The sequence below is a fragment of the Sarcophilus harrisii genome, chromosome 2 (assembly GCF_902635505.1).
Source record: "Sarcophilus harrisii chromosome 2, mSarHar1.11, whole genome shotgun sequence".
Taxonomy (NCBI): Eukaryota; Metazoa; Chordata; class Mammalia; order Dasyuromorphia; family Dasyuridae; genus Sarcophilus; species Sarcophilus harrisii.
In genome coordinates, this window is record NC_045427.1 from 223036674 (window position 1) to 223057847 (window position 21174).

The following is a 21174-nucleotide window of genomic DNA, read 5'->3' on the forward strand; positions in this document are numbered from 1 at the left end:
GTCACTGATATCTATTGTTCCCTGAGGGTTCAGTGATTCCTTTCTATGGGTCTATAACCAGAGAAAAAGAGCCCTGCAAGGTACATCTATTTGTCCCTTTCCCTTACTTAGTCATATTAGGAGGCTTGTAGGCTTGTTTTCCTGTTCTGGCTTTTTGTCTTTGTTGGTAGCCCCTTCTTTCATTGCCTTGAATTGCTACCTGACTTTTTGTGAAATTTCCAGATGAAAGAAGTAATTTCTAATAATTTCTCATTGGATTTCTTGATTGTTATTTGATTTAATATGAATTTCATTGTTTAGTTGGGAGTAGCTGGTGTTGGTGGTGCTGAGAATTCTCAATTTGTTCTTTAAGTCTTCATGTCCAGATAACATTTTCTGATCAGTTCTCTATCCATATATTTTTTAAAACATCACTCGATTCATATTTTTCCATCTCTACAAGAATAAAATAAAGTATTTTTTCACAAGCCTTGCCAAAATCTCAGTAAGCAATACTGATAATATCCCCATCTATTAGTTTTAGTAATAAAAAGATATTATTAAGGGTTCTTCCTCAATATATACTGCTTTTTCTAATCATTATTTCCTCTTTTCTCCCCTCCTGCCCCCCCCCCCTTTTTTTTTGCTGAGGCAATTGGAATTAAGTAACTTGTCTAGGGTCACACAACAAGGAAGTGTTCTACCACCTAGTTGCACTCATTAGTTCCTTTCCAGAAGATGGTCAACTTTATTTTTGGTGATTATAGAGGGCCTGAACTCTGGAGGAGTATATTTTAAACACGGTATTAACTCAGTGGAATTGATGAGATGATGATTTTCTAGTTCAATTAGTACTTAGTATGGTCATGTAATGGTTTTCTAGTTCACACATATTCACACAATAAGGTTTGGGAAAGACTGGAAATGGGACATTCTATCTTTGATTATCCTGGTGGTTCTCCTGCCTACTCCACTAAGACCAAGGACTTAGGCTTGTCCTGAGATCTTCCAGCAAGCTAACCTGAACATTACAGGTGATTGATATAGAATTTCCCCAAGATTGAAGTTAAATTTACTGCTCCAGAGATTGTAGACCTTGTTTTCTTTCCTTTTTTTTTTTTTTTGTGAAAATTGACAATTTCCATTTTTCAGATCTTATGCTTCTATCATTTTCTACATTTTTTTTTAAAGGAGTCATTGATAGTTACTCAACAATCACATTTTCGAGTTTTTCAGTATTTGAAAGTGGAATTCATCTAGGCCAGGTGATTTGTATTCTCACTATCTTTTTTTACTTACCTTGAATGTGGACCCCATAAGTCATTGATGTGTCTGTCATTTTCAGTGTAAAGGCTGTTCTCTTTTTGCAGAGGAAAAAAAAAAACCCAACATAAGCACTGAGCAATTTGCCTTCTTTCTTATTTGCCAGCTACTCCATTTCCAAATTGATTTTTTTCTTTAACAGGAAACAGTGAATGAAAGAAAAATAAAACCCTCCCTCAAACATTTATTAAATATTTACTGTGCATAGGGAATGGGCTTTTTGGCTGGAGATAGACAAAGAAAACACAGATGGTTACTCCTTTCAAGGATCTTCATCCCTGCTTGTGGGAGACTTCACACAGAAAAAGTTTAATTGAAAGGCAGTGGAAGGTCCTTACAATCCAACTGTGTGTTAGTTAGGTTGTGAGTAGTTACAGTCAGGTGTACTACTCCCAGGAGACAGAGTAAAACTTTGAAGTACTCAACTGGTTCCTGTCAGAAGTGCAGATGGGTCTTAATCTCACTCCAAACCATTTTATTAATAACTCCTGGCTTCTTATCCAAGTGTTCTGAGCAGCAATATTTCATGTCCTGCCCATTCTACTTTAGGACTGAGGTCCTTAGCCTAAGGTCTGTGAAATTAAAAAAAAAATAATAATTGCACTTCAATATAATTGTTTTTCTATGTAATTTTATGTATTTTATGCATTTAAAAACATTAATTTTAGGAGGAGTTCATAGCTATGACCAGGACTAAGGTGAATCCATGATTTCAGAAACTGTTAAGAACCTTTGCCCTATTGAGTCTGGGTGCCTTGGGTATAGAGAATGGAGAAATGAAAGCAATGGTAATAAGTTTCCTGCCTTGATTACTATTTTTACCTTTCTGGGAAGGATAAATTCTGGCTCAACTGATGGATTTTGAGGGAAGGGTAAAGGGAAGACAAGCGTGAAGGGTACACTGTTTCTACCATGGGCTTCAGTTTCTTCTCCAAACTACATAATTCCATTTACCTTTTAAGTTCCTTCTGGTAGTGTCATCTGTGCCCAAATGAATCACTGATATATCTTACAATATTCTCTATTATAGCATTGATATGTATTTGGGGAAAAAACCCAATTTTTTCTTTTATCTGGTAGAGAAATCATTATCCTTTTTCATCTTCTGCCTCTTACTCTTCATGTACAATAGTATTTCATTCTTTGGAGGACAAGCAACTTCTTTTGTGGGATGATTTATGATGTGAAAGAGAGGCTGGCATAATGCTTCCAGCCTTTTGGACTGGGTAGATGGTGATACCTTCAACAGAACTTAGGAAGTTTTAGAGGACAGAATTTAGGGGGAAGATTGTATAATATGCAGAGTTCAGTTTTGCACATATTGAATTTAGATTTCCCTGGTTCTTCTAGTTTCTAATAGGCAGTTGGTAATATTGGATTAAAACTTAAGGGAGAAATTGGGACTGTATTAATATAATAATAATAGTAATAATAGATAGTATTTATATATAATGCTTTGAAATTTGCAGCGTGCTTTGCAGATACTATTTCATTTCATTATCATAACAACCTGGTGAGACAGGTACTTTTGTTATCACCATTTTACATATAAGGAATCTGAAACTGAGAGAAATTAAGTGACTTTCCCATGGTCATGAGTCATAAAGTTTGAGGCCACATTTGAATTCATTTTTCTCATTCTGTCCAGTGCTATTGGGCCTCTTGGCTATCCAGAACTGTGAATCATCTGCATCAAATAATTAAACTTGTGGGAACTGATGAAGTTACCAAAGTATAACTTTGTAAAGGATAAGGAGAAATGGCTTAGATCAGAACTTTGGGAAACACCCCCAATTAGGAGTTGTGGTGTAGATGATCAGTCAGCAAAGGAGGCTAAGAAGGAATAATCAAAGTCAGATGGAAATGAGAGTATTATCAAGAAAACCCAAAGAAGTGAGAATATGCAGGAATTTTTTCTTGTTCATTTGTTTCGGTTGTGTCCTACTCTTTATGACCCTATTTAGGGTTTTCTTGAGAAAGATACTAGTATGGTTTGCCATGAGTTAAGTGATTTGTCTAGGATCACACATCTATTAAGTGTCTGAGGTTGGATTTGAACTCATGAATATAAGTCTTCAAATTCTAAGTCCAGTGTTCTTTCTACTGCTCCATGCAGGAAGAAATGGTAGTTTATGGTGTTAATTGCAGCATATAGATATATTATGACAAAGACAGAAAAAAATTAGCTTTTTCAATTAAGAGACCACTTGCAATTTTGGGGAGAGCAGTTTCAATTGAATGATGAGGTTAGAAGCCAAGTTGTAAAGGATTGAGGAGCAAGAGGAAAGAAGACAGTAAAAGCAGATGTTCTTAGTAGCAATTTTAAAAGTTTTAAAATTTCAGGAATATATAGATCAGTACCAGGGAATTGGAATACGAAGTAGTTTTTCACTTTTCAAAGCATATTGTTTTACTTAAATAGTACTGTCGAAATCTTAGTCTTTCATTAGATGGTAGTACTAATTCCAATAATGGAATTATGTAGTACTATTGTTACCCCTTCTTATTTATTGATACTACACATTGAGTACTTAAATTAGCTTTTCCTTCCATCATATTTCCTAGAATATAACATTTCATTATGTGCCGGGTTTTTTTTTTTGTCTACATCAGTGTTCCTCAGTATTTCCAGACTTCATGAAACCATTAAACTCTTTTTTTCCCCTTTTTTTTCCTTTTTTTTTTTTCTGAGACAATTGGGGTATATATTTCTGTAGATGTTTTTTCTTTACCTTTCCTAGTTTTAATAGCCATTCCCCAATTGATAAATAATAAAAAAAATCCAACTATGTTTCAAGTGCTATAAAATCATGCATAGCCTTTGACCTAAAATGCTACTACTAGACATGAATTCCAGAAAACATTAAAAAAGGACTTATATGTGCAAAATTATTTATAGCAACTCTTTTCTCAGAGCAAAGAATTGAAAATTGAGTGGATACCCATCAATTGGGGAATGGCTGAATAAATTGTAGTATGTGACTATAATGGAATATTATTGTTCTGTGGAGAGTGATGAGCACAATGCTCTCAGAAATCTGGAAAGTCCTCTATGAACTCAACCAAAGTGAAATGTACTGTGTACAAAATAATAGCAATGTTGTGGAATGATTGACTGTGAATGACTTTGCTATTCTTAGCAATACAATGATCCATGACTACTCTGAAGGACTTATTGATGAAAAATGGTATCTGTACTCAGAGAAAGAACTGATTGTGCTGAATTCAGATTGAAGCATAATCTTTTACATTTTATTTTTCTTGAGGGTTTTTTTTTGGGGGGGAAATTGTTATTTTCTTTTGCAACATGAATTTTATGGAAATATGTAACACATATGTCTTTTCAATGTGGGGGGTGAGGGTGGGGAGAAAGGGAGAGAATCTGGAACTCAAAGTTTTAAAACAAATATAAAATTTGTTTTATATGTAACTGGTGAAAATAAAACTATTTAGTAAAAGGGAAAAAGGGAAATATTTGTTATTTTTACCTTTTTTTTTCTTACAAAGCCACATGCTGTATTTATAGCCATATTAAACAGGGACTGCATATGATACACAGTCCTCTTGTTATCTTACTATGGTTTCCTCCCATTTCAAGTTAAAAATTGGTATAAGAGAGAAGGAAATCCTAAAGATAATATTCTCCATGTATGCTAGTACATTTTGACATACTGATTAAGAAATTATTTATGGCGTTTTTCAAGCACATAACTTTTTCCTGAAAAAATTATCTATTTTATATTAATTTTGTTTTAAACTTAGTATATTAAATTGTACGGTTTAATTGGACAGTTCTCCATTTAGCCCTACTCCATGATGTGGAAGTGATCTCTAGGGATTTGGAGCATGAAGTTTGTGCCTTGTGTTTAACTATGATTTTGTTCCAAGGATGTCCTAAGCTGCTTAAATTTGCAAAGTATCGTCTCCAGAATTCCACAGTGTTCCCCAGAACAACATTTCTGGTCAGATGGCTCAAAGGGAACGTCTATAATGCCACAAAAAAGTTTGACTTCTGCTTTCTTTGAGACATATCCATCCTGCTGAAATGAAGACTTCTTGAAGTAATGAATTCATTTCATCAAACAAATTTTATCTGTGATATGTATGAAATTAGAATCAAGGCTTCCATTTATCCTCTTATATCTTAGGTTATATTTAGTTTATTTGTGGTGGCTTTAGGAAAGCATGTGAGTAGGGAAAACCATTTTCAAAAATAATTTGGAATTATACAAAAATTATTAAACTTTGTGTACTCTTTGATCTGACTATGCCACTAGTAGGCCTGTATCCAAAAGAGATAGAATAAATGGAAAAAAGTCATTTACCAGAATGATTCTAGTGACAACAAACTGTAAACCAAAAAGATCCTGGTCATTTAAGAAATGAAAATAAATTAAGGTATATGAATTTGATGGAATACTATTGTACTATTAAGAAGATGATTTCAGAGACATAGAAAGACTTATGTGACGTAAATCCAGAAGAATTATTTATGCTACAATGTTATGTAAATAAATAATTTTGAAGACTTTTATAAACTGATGAAGAAAGAAATTGGCAGAAGCAGAAGAAAAGTGAATATAATAAAAACAACTTTGACAACTTTGAAAGTTCTAAAAAGTGGAATCTATAATTACCATCTAGAAGACTAAAGATTAAACATACTCTCTTACACGTGTTAGATTTAGATTATAAAATGAGACATACATACATACTTATCTTTATACACATATACATATAAGCAGCCATGAGAGAATTTGTTTTTACTTGATGATGTATATTTATTATAAGTAGTTTTTTTTCTTTTTCTTCTCCAATGGGATGTAGAGTAGGAGGGATCAAAACAGTTTTTTGTTCATTTAAAACAAAACAAAAATAGAATGTTTGGTAGTACTATATATGTGGAATGTTGCATACCTTTTCAGATGAGTTCATTATCCTATTAGTTTTTTACTTAATTGGTTTGCTTTGTTATAGGAAACCTCAAAGAATGATAGTAATCTTATAAATATTTATATAATATAAAACCAGAACACATCAGATGCAAATATATACATCATGTATGTATTTGAAGTTTTGAGTTGATTTGTCTGGAGATGTATGATATTTATGCATGTACAAATAGGGGTTTTAGAAAAATTGATTTTTATCATAAGTTTCAGAAAAAAAATCATGTGCATGTGATTGGGTAATTTATTCTCAGTTGACAGAATATCAGGAGAGCAATACTCAAAGATAAAAAGGAAAGTGGTACTTATTTCTGCCATTATATATTTGAAATGTAATTGTTTTGAAGAGAGCCTATAACTCTTGAAGTGTATAACTTTTCAGTAACTCATAACTTTCAGATTACTAATAAAATAACCTACATATCACTTATTTCACAGTTCTTACTAAGGAGGTAAGTTTTTGATTATTCAGAAAGTATATATGTTATAATTCTTTTTACAGACAAAATCATGATTATGAAGTAAAAGAAGCTGAGCATAATTGTTCATTTCATCAAATGTATTAAATACCTCCTATATATATATACTGCTATCTACAGTAGGACTAAGTACTAGGAATCTAGAAATAAAACAAAATCACCTCCTGTCCCCAAAGAACTTTTTTATGTTCTTAGGGATTAGAAAATGTACAAAATAATTTTATGAAGGATCAAGTCTTAATGAGAAGGGGGTGGGACTCTTGTATTTGAGCTAACTCTTCATGAAAGCTAAGAATTTTAAGAAATGGAAAAAAATACATACCAGTCATGGGTAAAGTTATATAATTATATAGATTGGTATAGAAATGTTGCACATGTAGAATAGGTGTGCCAGTCATTTTGACTAAATCAGAGAATGCATGAATTAGTAAATCTAAAAAAAGGCAAGTGATAACCAGGGAGTGGATTATTTTAAATATTGTGTTCAGGTTTTTTTGTTTTATCATACAGGTTGTTGGAAGCTACTGATAGTGTCTCTCCCTCTCCCTCCCCCCCCCCCCCCCCCCCCCCCCCCCCCAGACACCTCGAGACCGAGACCTTTACAAGATATGCAGTGGAGATTTCCAGTCGGAAGTTTGCTAATACACTTTTTATCTATCCATCTACCTATCTATCTGTCTGTCTGCAGATTATATAAAGATATATAGATTTGACTATCATTTCCATAGGGTTCATAAATGAACTTATTCAAACTGAAAATTCACTCAAAATAGCAGCTTAGACTGTCGCCACTCTTGAGGATGATAGAATGATGGTGGTTTTCTTTTAACTTCTTTTTGTAATGATTCATAGGCTTATGGAAAAGAAGAATTTTTAAGAAGACTGGGTAAGACTTTGAACCAAGATATTTTGTGAAAGGACCTATATAAGTCTATCTTTACAGAGACCTAATTCAGGAACATTGAAGAAGAGTAGCAAATTACACAAAGATTTAATAACTTTTGCAAAAAATACCAGTGAGCTTCAGCCCCTCCAGTATTGTACCAGATGTGGACTGGAACCAATTGACTTTCCATTTAGTGCCCTTGTATTAGGAGATAGGTTCCCAACTCAGTACAATTTCTTCTTTGAGAGCTGTGTCACAAGATATGATAGCTTCCTGGTTAGAGATTAGGGCTTGAGTCAAACATAAAATAAACTTGTCTAGATTTTTTTAGATCCAAAGAGGAAAATAAAAATATGAAGAAACTTCAGGTTTAACAACAAGCATAGACAGAAGTATGATAGTGAAATTGTAGAATTTCTAGGTCAAAGAAAATACACTGCAACTATTTTACAAGAGATGAGGTATTAAGGAACCACAAAATTAGAGAAAGAATTCTGGCATAAATTTAGATTAATATAAGCCTAGACAATTAGTGGATTTAAGAACAAATCATAGAAAAAGAGAAGTTTTTTAAAAAAGAGAGCAACAGTGTAACATTCCAAAACACTTTGTAAGTCCTTTGGAACATATTGTATCTTTAAATACTTTATACTTTATTTAATATCTAAATATTTTAAATACTTTTTGTGAAAAAGAGATCATTAAGTAAGGCATCTTTAAAGAACCCTTTACCCCAGTAATGCTAAAACAACAACAACAACAACAAATAAGGCAAATGAAACTCAAAATAGAAATTTTGAAAAGTAAATTAGTGAAACAAAAACAAAAAACCCCTATTGAATTCACAAATCTGGGAACTGCTTAATTTTAAGACTAATAAAATGGAAATGCCATTAACTAATTTGATAATATTATAGAAAAGTGAACCAAATTGCCAGTATGAAGAGTGAAAAAATTCATAATAGATAAGATTAAACAAATTAATTGCTGGAAACTCTTTTACTTAAATGAATATACAGAAAAAAAATCCTTATGAATACAAATCCATAAAAGAAGAACCAAAGGGGAAAAGAAAAACAACAACTACAACAACAAAACTGGCCTAGATGGATTGGCAAATGCCTTCAAATAGTCGAATAAAAATTGTTAATTTTAAACACAAGAACTGATAATAAAAATAGAGCATGGCATTTTACCAACTTCTTCTGTGAGACAAAAATGAGACACAAAGCACAGAGAGAAAAAATGTAGACCAGTATTTCAAATGAATATTTATGGAAAAATATTGAATAAAAGATTAAGAAAATGTAATAGTAAAAATGTATTCTCTTACTAAGTTGGCTTTAATTATTTAATGAAGTTTTTCAATATTAGAAAAACTAAGCATAATACTATGTTAATTATAAAAATTATTATGATTATATCAGTAGTGTAGAAAAAGTTTATGGCAAAATATAGCATTCATTTATGTTGACACAAAAGAGCCTAGGAATAAATTGCTTAAAATAATAAGCAGTATTTTTTTAAACCTGAGAGTTAGCACTTTTTTGTAATGGAGAAATGCTAGAGAGATTTCCATTAAGATGAGAGGTAATATAGGTTTCTTTTATCTCTGGAGTTATGAGCCTATGAAAGATTATTACCCTTGTCATTTGAGTTTTCGAAATGCTAGCTTGTAGTAGTAAGTAGTAAGATTTTAATAAGCTTAGTCAAAGTGGGTATAAGTTAATTGTTCTTTATAGATATGATTTACTTGGTTTAGACATTCAAATGAAAATTGACACAATTTCAATAAATTAGTAGGATGTTTAAAAAGTTCTGGTCAATAGACATATTGTATACTAATTAATAAATTTAGCAGGGGGCAATAAAATTTCATTCATTATAATTTTCAAACTGCACAAAATAGTTTTGGAAATTATGTTTCTTATGAATAATAAGTACTTAGAAGAAAATGATTATGAATTACTTTTTACTAAAGAAAACAGAAGTGGGGAAAGATCAGAGTTAAGATTATGGCAGTATAATAATGTTTGATAGTACTTAAACTACAATTTTAATGCAATGCTAATCAAACTGCTAAGGGATTACCAATTTAAATGTGACAGAACCACAATTAGAATCACACAAGATGTAGCATCAGCTATATTAAAAGGATGCAAATCTTGGAACACTTGTATATAGTGAAGAGTAAAAGAATTGGGTTTGGGCCAAAAGTGTCATACCCAGCAAAGTTAAGCATGATCTTAAATGAAAAATAATGGACATTCAATGGTTTGTCAGACTTTCAGGATTTTGTTGCAAAAAGACATGAACTTAATAGAAAATTTGACATTATAGAGTCCAAGAGAAATTTAATGTAGCCATCAAAGATTAATATGAGACTCGTTAAGGACAAACATCTATTTACTTTTTATTCATGGAAATGTAAGTCATATTTAAGGTTGTCATTAGTAATTGGATAATTTGAAAGAAAGATTGAGTTAGAGCTGAGAATGAGGCATTTCTAAAAAGCAAAACTAAACAGTAAAAGTATCTTAGATGAATGAGTTGCGAGAGAAAGAACTGACACAGAAATTAAATGAGGGAGAAGAACTTGTAGTCCTGGACCCTTGTTTTCATTAGGGATGGGTTGAAGAGGGAACAATAGTATATATCTAGAAAGGTATAAAAGGCTTCTAAATTCAGAAAGAAATAAGAGGGTAAGGGTGATGAGGGGAGAGGATGAGGGAGGGTTTTTTGGGGGAACCCAGCTTAGATTAGATCTGGTTTAAAGAGAGAGAACATATACATGTAGAAAGGAATAAAAGTCTTGTGAATTTATAAAGAATGAAGAATGTGAAGAAATAGGATAAGGAGGGGGAAGAGAAGAGTGTATTGATTAAAGGGAATGGAGTAATGTATGTAGATTAGTGGGAGTAGGATAAAGGGAGAGAAAGGAAAAGAGGGAGGGATCCTTGGAAGAGAGGGTAGTTAAATAATAGAAAGGGAAGGTAAAGGATACTAATTAAAGCAAAGGAATCAGGAGGGATAGGAAATAAGAAGTGCACACAAACATAATAAAGATCAGGAGTAGAATTTATTAGATTAAAAAAAGGTAGTAATCATAATCCAAAAATTAAAGCTGAAATATATTTAATCAAAAGAGAGAAACAAGGAAACTATACTATGTATACACCATCTTAATCAGTATTGTCCTAGAGTATTTATAATAATTAGACAATATAAGATTGGAATATTTCTGTGGTATAGGGAATGATGAGTTGATAGATATAGAAAATTATGGAAAGATTTGAATGTATAAAGGAAGATGTTATCCACCTTCAGAAAAACAGGACAAACAAGCATAGTATAGTCTTACATAGATGTATGAATGTATGGATGTGTAGCATTATGGATATCTATGTGTATGTATATCTATACATATGTATAAATATATTTGTGGTTAATTATAACCTTGGGCAGAGAAAAGGGGTAAAAAGAATAAAGTAAAAAGTGTATAGCAGAGAACAAAACTATGAGGAAGCAAAAAAAAAAAAAAAAAAGAAAGAAACCCGGTGGACAACTCTAAATACAATGTGTAGTATTATTTAGGGTTTCTTGAAATGGAAATTTATTGTTTTATATTTTGAATTCTTTGCTATGTTCTGCGGTGTACATGGAAACAAGTTTTTTCTTTTTAAGTTTTGTATTTATTTTGTATTTTGTATTTAAGTTTGAAAGAAAGAAAAAGAAAAAAGAGGAAAAAAAAGAAATCCTTATTCTTTTATCAGTAGAAATTACATTAAAGAAGATGACGACTTACTTCCTTTTCTGGGTTTTAATTGCCTCCTTACTTTCTCATTTATAAAGTATTTACTTCTTTGCTAAGATCAGTGTGGCTGTTATAGCGGGCTGGCCCTGGAGTCAGAAAGATTTAAGCTCAGTTTTGGTTTCAAACACTTTACTGCTACTGCCTCAGTTTCCTCAACTTTATAAAATGAGGATAATATTGTTATGCTCTTTCCAGTGTTATTGTGGGGAACAAGTGAGAGAATTATTTCTACTTGACACCATGTGTAGCCTATAGTTATCACTTAGTAAATGTTCATTTCCTTCCTTTCTATTGTTTCTCTGCTTCTGTATATTAAAAGTATGATTTCCAGCCTTTGAATATGAAAAATCCCTTTTTCTTAAAAACATTTAGTTTATTAGTTTTTTCTCTTTTACTTTTTTTTTTGGGGGGGGGGCTGAGGTAATTGGGGTTAAGTGACTTGCCCAGGGTCACACAGGTAGGAAATGTTAAGTGTCTGAGATCAAATTTGAACCCAGATCCTCCTGACTTCAGAGCTGGTGCTCTATCCAATGTACCACCTAGCTGCCCCCGTTTATTAGTTTTTTTTTTTTAACTTTGTTTCCCAAAACCTCAGTATTTATTCTCTTGAGGATCATCTCATATAACAAAATATAATACAAAAGTATTAAAAATCTTTTAAATTAGCCTTTATAGTAGTGACTTTTTTGTTAACTCATTTTTCCAATCTTATTTTTTGGCATGTAACTTTTTTCAGAGCCTGGCAGTATTCTTCTGGAGGGAATAGTTTGATCTTGTATGGGGTCCTGATCTACATTATCTGGAGCCCTGTAGCTACTTGTTTCAAGCATCAAGCACTGGGTCCTTCAAGGACTTAATGGATGATATTGGCCATTACTTTCAGAATTTTTAGTATCTTAAACAATCTGGTGTTGAGTGGGTTGTCTTTTAGGGCTTTGTAGACTCAGGATCTGGGCTATACTGCTGCAAGCCCCAGTCCATGAAAATTGTTGGAAATCTTCTGAATTGGTCTTATTCTGGCTAGAATCCTGCCCCAGTGCCTTTTTTGTTGTCTCAATTTTGACCTGGGTTGGGGGAAAAATAGTTTGTCTTTGGATTTCTCCTGTGGCCTATAGTTTAGGAACTGTTCTTTAGATTTCAACTCCTTACACTGTGGTTTGTGACTGTGTTTAGGGTCCCATTACTGAAAGTGAGGGTTGTGAAATTAGAATTTATTATTGGCAAATGTTTGGTTTGTATACTTATTTTACATACCTATATACCTGGGATTACATAAAAATTTCTAGGGTAAAAAGGGATTGTGAAAGAAAAGTTTAAAAAGCCCTGCTCTTAGAGGAAATTTTTAATGTAAAAATCACTTAGAAATCACAGATTCTTTCAGAATATCTTTGATCTTTTGGTATCCCAGGAGAATTAGCTACAGAACAAAAATATGCAGAGTGATAGGAATGTTCCCTGTAATAAAATGAACTTTTCCTGCTGACTCTGCAATGATCACATGGATTTAGTGGAATCACCCAAAATGAAGAATTTGGCTTCTCTTCATTTACTGTACTTTCTCTCCCTTCCCCCTCCCCTTTTTCCCTTCCCTCCTTACTGTACTTTCTCTCCCTTTATCATCACTCAAGTATGAATTTTTTTTTTTTTAGTACCAGATGCTTTGCTATTACTTCATAAAATCAAATGATATTCAGGCTGAGAACTGGTCCAAATCACTTGCAAGATTATTTCCTTGTTAAGAGAAAAAATTTTCTGAGTGAATCAGTTAAAAAGCATGACTATTGTATTAGTCTTTACATGGATATTTACTCCCTTCTTGAACTAATAACTTTTATGAGACATTGTGATAATTACTATGTTTTACATAGGTATACTTTTGTATACTTTTTTGCCCAGTTTTCGAATTGCCATTTCCATTTTATGTAAATTTTAAGAAAGAAAAAATAAAATCATATGAAGTAGTTATAATTTTATTGCTTAGTTCTCTCATATATACTGTATTTAATAGGTTATACAAAGCTCTTAACTTCTTCATCCAGGTATCCTAAAGAAATATAGTCTTTACGAGGGAGACTAATTTGAAAATAAAAGAATTTTGCTTTCATAAAAAAAAAAAACCTTAAAAAATTAGATTTTAGTCATTTCTAATCAATGAAAATTCATTTGTTTTTTTCCGTTTTTCCTCTTGATTCATTAAAATTGACCACTTGGCCAACTGTAAACTATAATTTGTGTCTGAACAAAGCTTATCTTAACACATGCTGTTTTCTCTGTAAGGCACGTTGCAGCCTTCTTCCTCTTAGGAGTGCTAGATAGTATTTTAGCACTAAGTATGAGGGATGTTTTACATGGTGAAATTTACAACAAAAAGGACAAAAATGCAAAAATTATATTATTAAATAGACCTCAAAAAGGATACTTGTTGATAATATGGGAGCTAAAACAAGAATTATTCTGGGTTACTTAAATTTTTCCCATGCTGTGCATGTCTGTGAAAGCACCAGGTATATTGATTTTGAGGTAACAAATTTTAGTGAATAGGTAGATTGGCACATATTAATCTGTGAATCATGAAGTTTGATAGGTAATATTAATGAAGTCAACAACTTAAGAAGCTTAAGTTCTGGGTATATAAACAAACCAATACTATTCATCCTTCAAGGAACTCACAATCTAATACAACAAACAAACAATACATAAATGACACATACAGGATAAACTAGAGGTAATCTCAAAGGAACGTCACTAAACATTAAGGGAGAATAGGAAAAACTTCTTGTAGAAGATGGAATTTTGCCTGACTCTTGAAAGAAACCTGGGAAACCAGGTGACGAGAAAAAAGGCATCCAGACATGGGGGCAAGCCATTGAAAATACACAAGACTTTGGAGATGGAGTGTGATTTAGGTATAAGAAAATAGTAATGGTAGTCTGGGACCATCTTGTGAAGATCATAAAGGAATAGAGAAGACAACTACAAGGGCGAGACTATATCATTTTGACAGATGAGTGGAAGATTTGTTGGAGTGGGCTAGGCTTTTGCACTAAGATGTCAGCTGTTTCAGAGGAGAAAAGGGGGATATATAGTAGAGATATTTTAAAGGAAGAATTTATAAGATTTGGCAACATTGGATCTGGGAGGTAAGAGTAAAGTGTTGGGGATGACAATGGGTTAGAAGCCTGGGTAATTTGGGGAGATAGTGGCACACTTGACAGTAATAGGGAAGTTAGGAAGAGTAGAGTTTTTGGGAAAGTATTTAATACGTTTTTATAACACATTTTGCTTAAATGCACTTTTAGCATGTGTAGCCGTCTTCATACATTTTTGTTTATATTTTTTCCATAAGAAATTCCATAAGGAATTTACCACCCTCCTCTTTTCTCTTTCACTTTTCAAATATTGTTTATACTTTCAAGTAGGTGATAGGAAAAAATATTTTCCCTTTTAGTACTACAGTCTTTTTAGTGAAAAATTCACCCTTGGGTTTGCATTATCAGCAAATTCTTGCTTGTGGAGATCAGAGTTGGAAGTGGCTTCTGGGATCTAATTCTGTGATCCCCAAGTAACAACTCTTCTCAAAAATTATGAGTGATCTCTTCTTGGTTGTCAAGTCCTGTGGCCTGTTCTTAAAATCCTCATTCTTCTTAAAATCTTTTCAGCCTTTCAAATTGTTAATCACTTTCTTTTACTTGGTACTCTTTTCTCTGGATTTTCCCCACACCAGCTTTTCCTGGTTCTTTTACCTAACTGTTTACTCCTCTGTCTATTGGCCAATTTTTATCCAGGTTACTTTTCTAGGTGTTCACAAAGCTTTGTCCTGGGACCTGTTCTCTTCCTCTATACTAACTCCCCATAAACTTAACACAATTTCTGTGTCGTTGATTCTCAAATCCACCTTTCCCTGATCTCTATACTTGCATTTCCAACTGGATATCTAGTAGAGAATTAAATGTCATATGTCTTTCTCCTAGATCATATCCCCCAATATGACCTTTTTTTGTTACAATAGAGGACATCATCAATCTTTCAGTCCCTTAGGCTGACAACTTAAGAATCATCCTGGACTTATGTTGGACTCCTTACTCTCTCATTCCTTTTGTGAATGGCCTGTTTATTCACCATCTTTTCTGTAAGTCCCCTACTTTTCTCTGACAGTTTTGGTAGTAAGGTTCAATTCTTTCAGTCATGTCTGATTCTTTGTGACCCTATTTTGGGGTTTTCTTGGCAAAGAAAAGGAGTGGCTTTTTACAGATAAGGAAACTAAGGCAAATAGGGTTAAATGACTTGCCCAGAATCACACTGCTAATAAGGGTCTGAGGCTGGATTTGAACCTGTGAAGATGAGTCTAAGTCTAGTATTCTATGTGTTGTGCCACCTAGTTGTAGGCCCTCTGTAACTAATGCTTGCACTATTGTAATATCCTGCTGGTGATTTTACCTGCCTCAGGTTTTTCCCCCACTATAGTCCATTCTTTTTTTAGCTACTAAAAGTCATCTCCCTAAAATGCAAGTTTGATCATATCACCTCCCTACTCAAACTCCAGTGGCTGCCTCTTATTTCCAGGATCAAATATAAAACCCTCTGCTTTTCAAAGCCCTTCATAACCATTCCCCTCCTATCTTTCTAGTTTTCTTACATTTTCCATCTTAACACATGTTCTTCAATCCAGTGACACTGCCTCTCTTGTTGCTTCTGGGCATTTTCTTCCTATGTATGAAGTACTCGGCCTCTTCACCTTAGCCTCTTGATTTCTCCAGCTTTAAGTATCAACAAAAATCCTGTCTTCTATAGAGAGATTTTCCAGATTTCTCTTAATTCTAGTTCCTTCCCTGTTATTTATTTTCTATTTATCCTATATGTAACTTCCTTGTATGTATTTGTTTATTGTCTTTCCCGATTAGATTGAATGTCTTTTGAGGTCAGAGACTGCTTTGCCTTTTTTGCATTGCCAATGCTTACACAGTTCTGGCATATAGAAGATGCTTAATGGATGGCTTTTGATTGTGATAGTCCAACTGATCTCCAAATAAAAAAATCTTTCCTAAATATGTCTGACAAATCGTTATCCATTTTCTACTTGAAATTAAATCGGGAACTCCTGCCTGTTGTGGCATTCTACTACATTAATATTACTCATATACAGCTTTTGTTATTTTAGGAAAATATTTACTGTTTTGTGGAGTTGTGAAATAATCCAATTATTCTGGAGAGCAATTTGGAATTATGCCCAAAGGGCTATATATAGCACTGTACATAACTTTTGATCCAACAGTGTCTATACTGGGTCTGCATCCCAAAAATATCATAAAAGAGGAAGAAGGACTCAACGTGTGCAAAAATGTTTATAGCAGCACTTTTTTGTGGTGGCAAGGAATTAGAAATTGTGCAGATGCCCATTAGGAATGGCTGAATAAGTTATGGTATATGAATGTAATGGAATATTATTATTTTATAAGAAATTTCAGAAAAACCTGCAAAGATTTTGAACTCATGCTGAGTAAAGTGAGCAAAAGCAAGAAAAGTTTGTTCACTGTAACAAGATTTTGTGATGATCAACTGTAATGGACTTGGCTCTTCTCAACAATATGGTGATTTAAGGCAATTCCAATAGACTTATAATGGAAAGTGCCATCCACATCCAGAGAGAGAACTATGAAGACTGGATTGAAACCTAGTGTTTTCACTTTGTTTGTTTTCTTTCACATGGGTTTTTTCCTTTTGGTCTGATTTTTCTTGCACAACATGACAAGCATGGAAATATGTTTAAAAGAATTGCACAGATTTAATCTATATTAGATTGCCAGTTTGGGGAAGGGGAGGTAAAAGAGGAGGATGGAAAAAATTGGAACACATAGTCTTACAAAGAGGAATGTTGAAAGCTACCTTTATTTGTATTTAGAAAAAAAATACTACTGAAAATTTAAAAAATAGCTTTTTTATAGCAAGTTTTGCTTAAATACACTTTTGGAATGTGTAGCCTTGTTCATACATTTTTGTTTATATTTCTTCCATTTGTGATAAGGAATTTACCACCCTTCCCCTAACCTTTCACTTTTCAAATATTGTTTATACTTTCAAGTAGATGATAGGAAAAAATTTTCATATAAACTTTCCATTTTATAAACCCTTCCAGCTCTAAATATGTAAATCCAATGACCTATTAATAAATATACTATATATTTTCTTTACTTTAGCTTCTGAAACCCTTTATTTGAGAGTTGTGTGCTCCTCCTGGACAGGAGGATATCACCTGGACAGGAAGAAAGGATGTTTGTGTGTACAATCTTTTTGTTGTTGTTGTTGTTGTTATTTTGTTTATATGGATTTCAGTGATTTCAGTTTTAAAATACTTAAAAGGTAAATATAGCTTGGTTAAACACATGCAACTATTATACATTTGTTGAGTATTTTTTAAAATTGTTATTTGTCCACTTCAGAATTCGACACAGACCTAAGGGTAGGAGTAATTTACCTTGGATTTTATTGATAAAATTTGAGAACTTAACTTCTCTTTATAGAACCATTTTTCTGAAATGGTTCTCTTTTTACTGTTGTCCTGTATTTTCCCTTCTATCATTGTCATATAGTCTGTCTTGGAATTGGGAGTTTAATTCCTATCAGAAATTCTACTTTTAAATTTTTTTATTGCAGCTGTTGAATTTTTAAAATAAAGCTTTTTCTGGCCTCCATCATCTCTTTGTTGGAAAGAGTCACATTCATCAGAATTGATTGTTGTATCATAGTCATGTTGCCATATACAATGATCTCTTGGTTCTGCTCATTTCACTTAGCATCAGTTCATGTAACTCTCTTCAGACCTCTCTAAAATCATTCTCCTGATCATTTCTTATAGAACAATAATATACTGTTACATTCATATACCATAACTTATTCAGCCATTCTCCAACTGATGGGCAACTACTCTGTTTCCAGTTTCTAGCCATTACAAAAAGGGCTGTCACAAACATTTTTGCACACGTGGGTTCCTTTCCCTTCTTTAAGATCTCTTTGGAATATAGAACTAATAGAAACACTGCCGGGCCAAAAGATATGCACAGTTTGATAACTTTTTGAACATAGTTCCAAATTGCTCAACAAGAATGGCTAGATCTGTTGACAGTTCCACCAACAATGTATTAATGTTCCAGTTTTCCCATATCCCCTTTAACATTCATCTTGTCTTTTCCTGTTATCTTAGCCAATCTGAGAGGTGTGTAGTGGTATCTCAGAGTTGTCTTAATTTGCATTTCTCTGATCAATAGTGATTTTTAGAGCACCTTCTCATATGATTATAAATAGTTTTAATTTCATCATCTGAAAATTGTCTGTTTATGTCCTTTGATACATGGAGAATGACTTTGAATTCTTATAAATTTGAGTCAGTTCTCTTTATAATTTAGAAATGAAGCTTTTATCAGAACCCTTAAATGTAATAATGATTTCCCAATTTTATTGCTTCCCTTATGATCTTTTGTCTGCATTGGTTTTGTTTGTATAAAAACTTTTTAACTTAATATAATCAGAATTATCTATCTGGTGTTCAGTTATGAGTTCCATTTCTTCTTTGGCCACTAATTTCTTCCTTCTTTACAGATCTAAGAGGCAAAATATCCTATGTTCTTCTAATTTGCTTATAATATTACTCTTTATATGTAAATCATGAACCTATTTAGATTTTGTCTTGGTATGTGATGGTTGGTGTGGGTTGAGCCCTAATTTCTTCCATACTAGTTTCCAATTTTCCCAGCAGTTTTTGTCAAATAGTGAGTCCTTATTCCAAAAGCTGGTGTGCTTTGGTTTGTCAAACACTAGATTGCTATAGTAATCGATTATTTTGTCCTGTGATCCTAACCCTGTTCCATTGATAGACTACTCTGTTTCTTAGCCAGCACCAAATGGTTTTGATGACCGCTGCTTTATAATATAATTTTAGATCTGGCACAGCTAGACTACCTTCATTAGTATTTTTTAAATTAATTCCCTTGAAATTCTTGACTTTTTGTTCTTCCAGATGAATTTTGTTGTCATTTTTTCTAGGTCAATAAACTAGTTTCTTGGGAGTTTGATTGATATCACTAAATAAATAAATAAGTTTAGGTAGTATTGTCATCTTTATTATTTTTGCTCAACCTATTCAAGAGCACTTGATATTTTCCTAGTTATTTAGATCTGACTTTATTTGTGTAGTTTGTAGTTGTGTTCATATAGTTCCTGACTTTCCCTTGGCAGATAGATTCCCAAATATTTTATACTATTGACAGTTATTTTGAATAGAATTTCTTTTTGTATCTCTTGTCAGCAATTGCATTAACAGAATTATTTAGATTACCCTTTGGAAGTTATAGTTTTAGGTAAAATTTTGGAAAATATTCGAGGATTAAGCCATTTGGCTATCCAGCAGTGATTATTTACTCAGCAGTATGAGTACATGTATCAGTTTTGGAATCCTCAATTTTTTGGATAGAACTTCATTGTGTGCTTTTACGTTTGAATGCCTCATAATTATTTCCCAAGAGCCATTTATTTTTCTAATTACTTTGAACAGCCTCTACTTTACAGAATGCTTCAAGCGGTTTTCAGGAAATCAATTCAAATGCACAGCTGTTGTTTGAAACTTTTCCTTAAGTTACTGTAATTCTCCAGTGACACCCAGAAACATTTACTAATTAGCCTATTTAATAATACCTCATAGAAGACAGCAATCAAGCCTAGTGGTTAAGCCACTGGTCTGGAAGTGAAAAGACGTTGGCCCTAGCACTTAGTCACAGAAAATCTAGTTACAGCAGAGACTTGACATTCTAGTTCTGGATACATTTATGTTGGCCTTATTACTTAAAAAACAAACAAATACCACCACTACCACTACCAAAAACACAAAACCCAGCTTTTTTGCCACTGTGAAACACTGTGACCACAAAGATTAAATATAACTGTTGTTCATTCTTCATACTCAAAGATGACTAGTGATAATGATGTGGAGAATCAAGATACATAGTTTTTGACAATGACTGACTAATTCAATATAAGCTCAGATGGCTGTACCACAGATGGAGCATAAATAGTTGAACATTTGGGATGGAGATTTCTCTAGATTGACAAAGATGTCAGCACAATGACTCTATAGATCTTCAGTTTGGTATGCAGCCTAATATCTCTTTTCTCCCATACTTTCTTTCCAGGGCTCCCAAATGCTGAGTTAGCCCTGGCAATGCGTGTGTCAACTTCATCATTTCTGTGTACATCCTTGGAAAATATACTGCCAAAGTAAGTGAACTTATCCATGATATTCAAAAGAAATCCAATATATTTGAAAGAGAGAACTCAGTAAATACCACATCCAAGTGCTAAGTGAAACAAGGCTAGCAAATGAAGGCTAACTTACTACAGTTAGAGCTGGATCCATGCTTTTCTGCAGTGGCTGCTATAACAAGTGCTGTGAAGTTGGTGTAGTCTTGTAATCAGATCTAATGTAGTCAGTAAGCTCATATGCCTACCCAAAGAAGTGAACCACAGGTTCATGACACTTGCATAAAAGTGCCATGCCACTATCTTCAGGGCCTGTGCTCCCACCATGATGAATCCTGATGAAGCCTAAGAGAAATTTTATAAAGATCTGGAGATCCTTATCGTCAATATGCCAAAAGAGGACGATTTTGGTTGACTTTAATAATAGAGTCGATCAAGACTTATCACACATGGCAGAGAGTCCTTGTGAAGAAAGGAATTGAAAACACCAAATAGCAG

At 33.1% G+C, this 21174-nt stretch overlaps 1 protein-coding gene across 3 annotated transcripts in view; it reads left to right on the plus strand.

Annotated features, from left to right (window-relative positions):
* Positions 1-21174, plus strand: part of NCOA3 (nuclear receptor coactivator 3) — a 201851-nt gene that overhangs the window by 110459 nt on the left and 70218 nt on the right. For all 3 annotated transcript variants that reach the window (XM_023494528.2, XM_023494527.2, XM_003757705.4), the window contains exon 3: positions 20610-20694. The gene's annotated coding sequence lies outside the window, so the exon portion shown is untranslated. The remainder of the gene's footprint in view (positions 1-20609; positions 20695-21174) is intronic.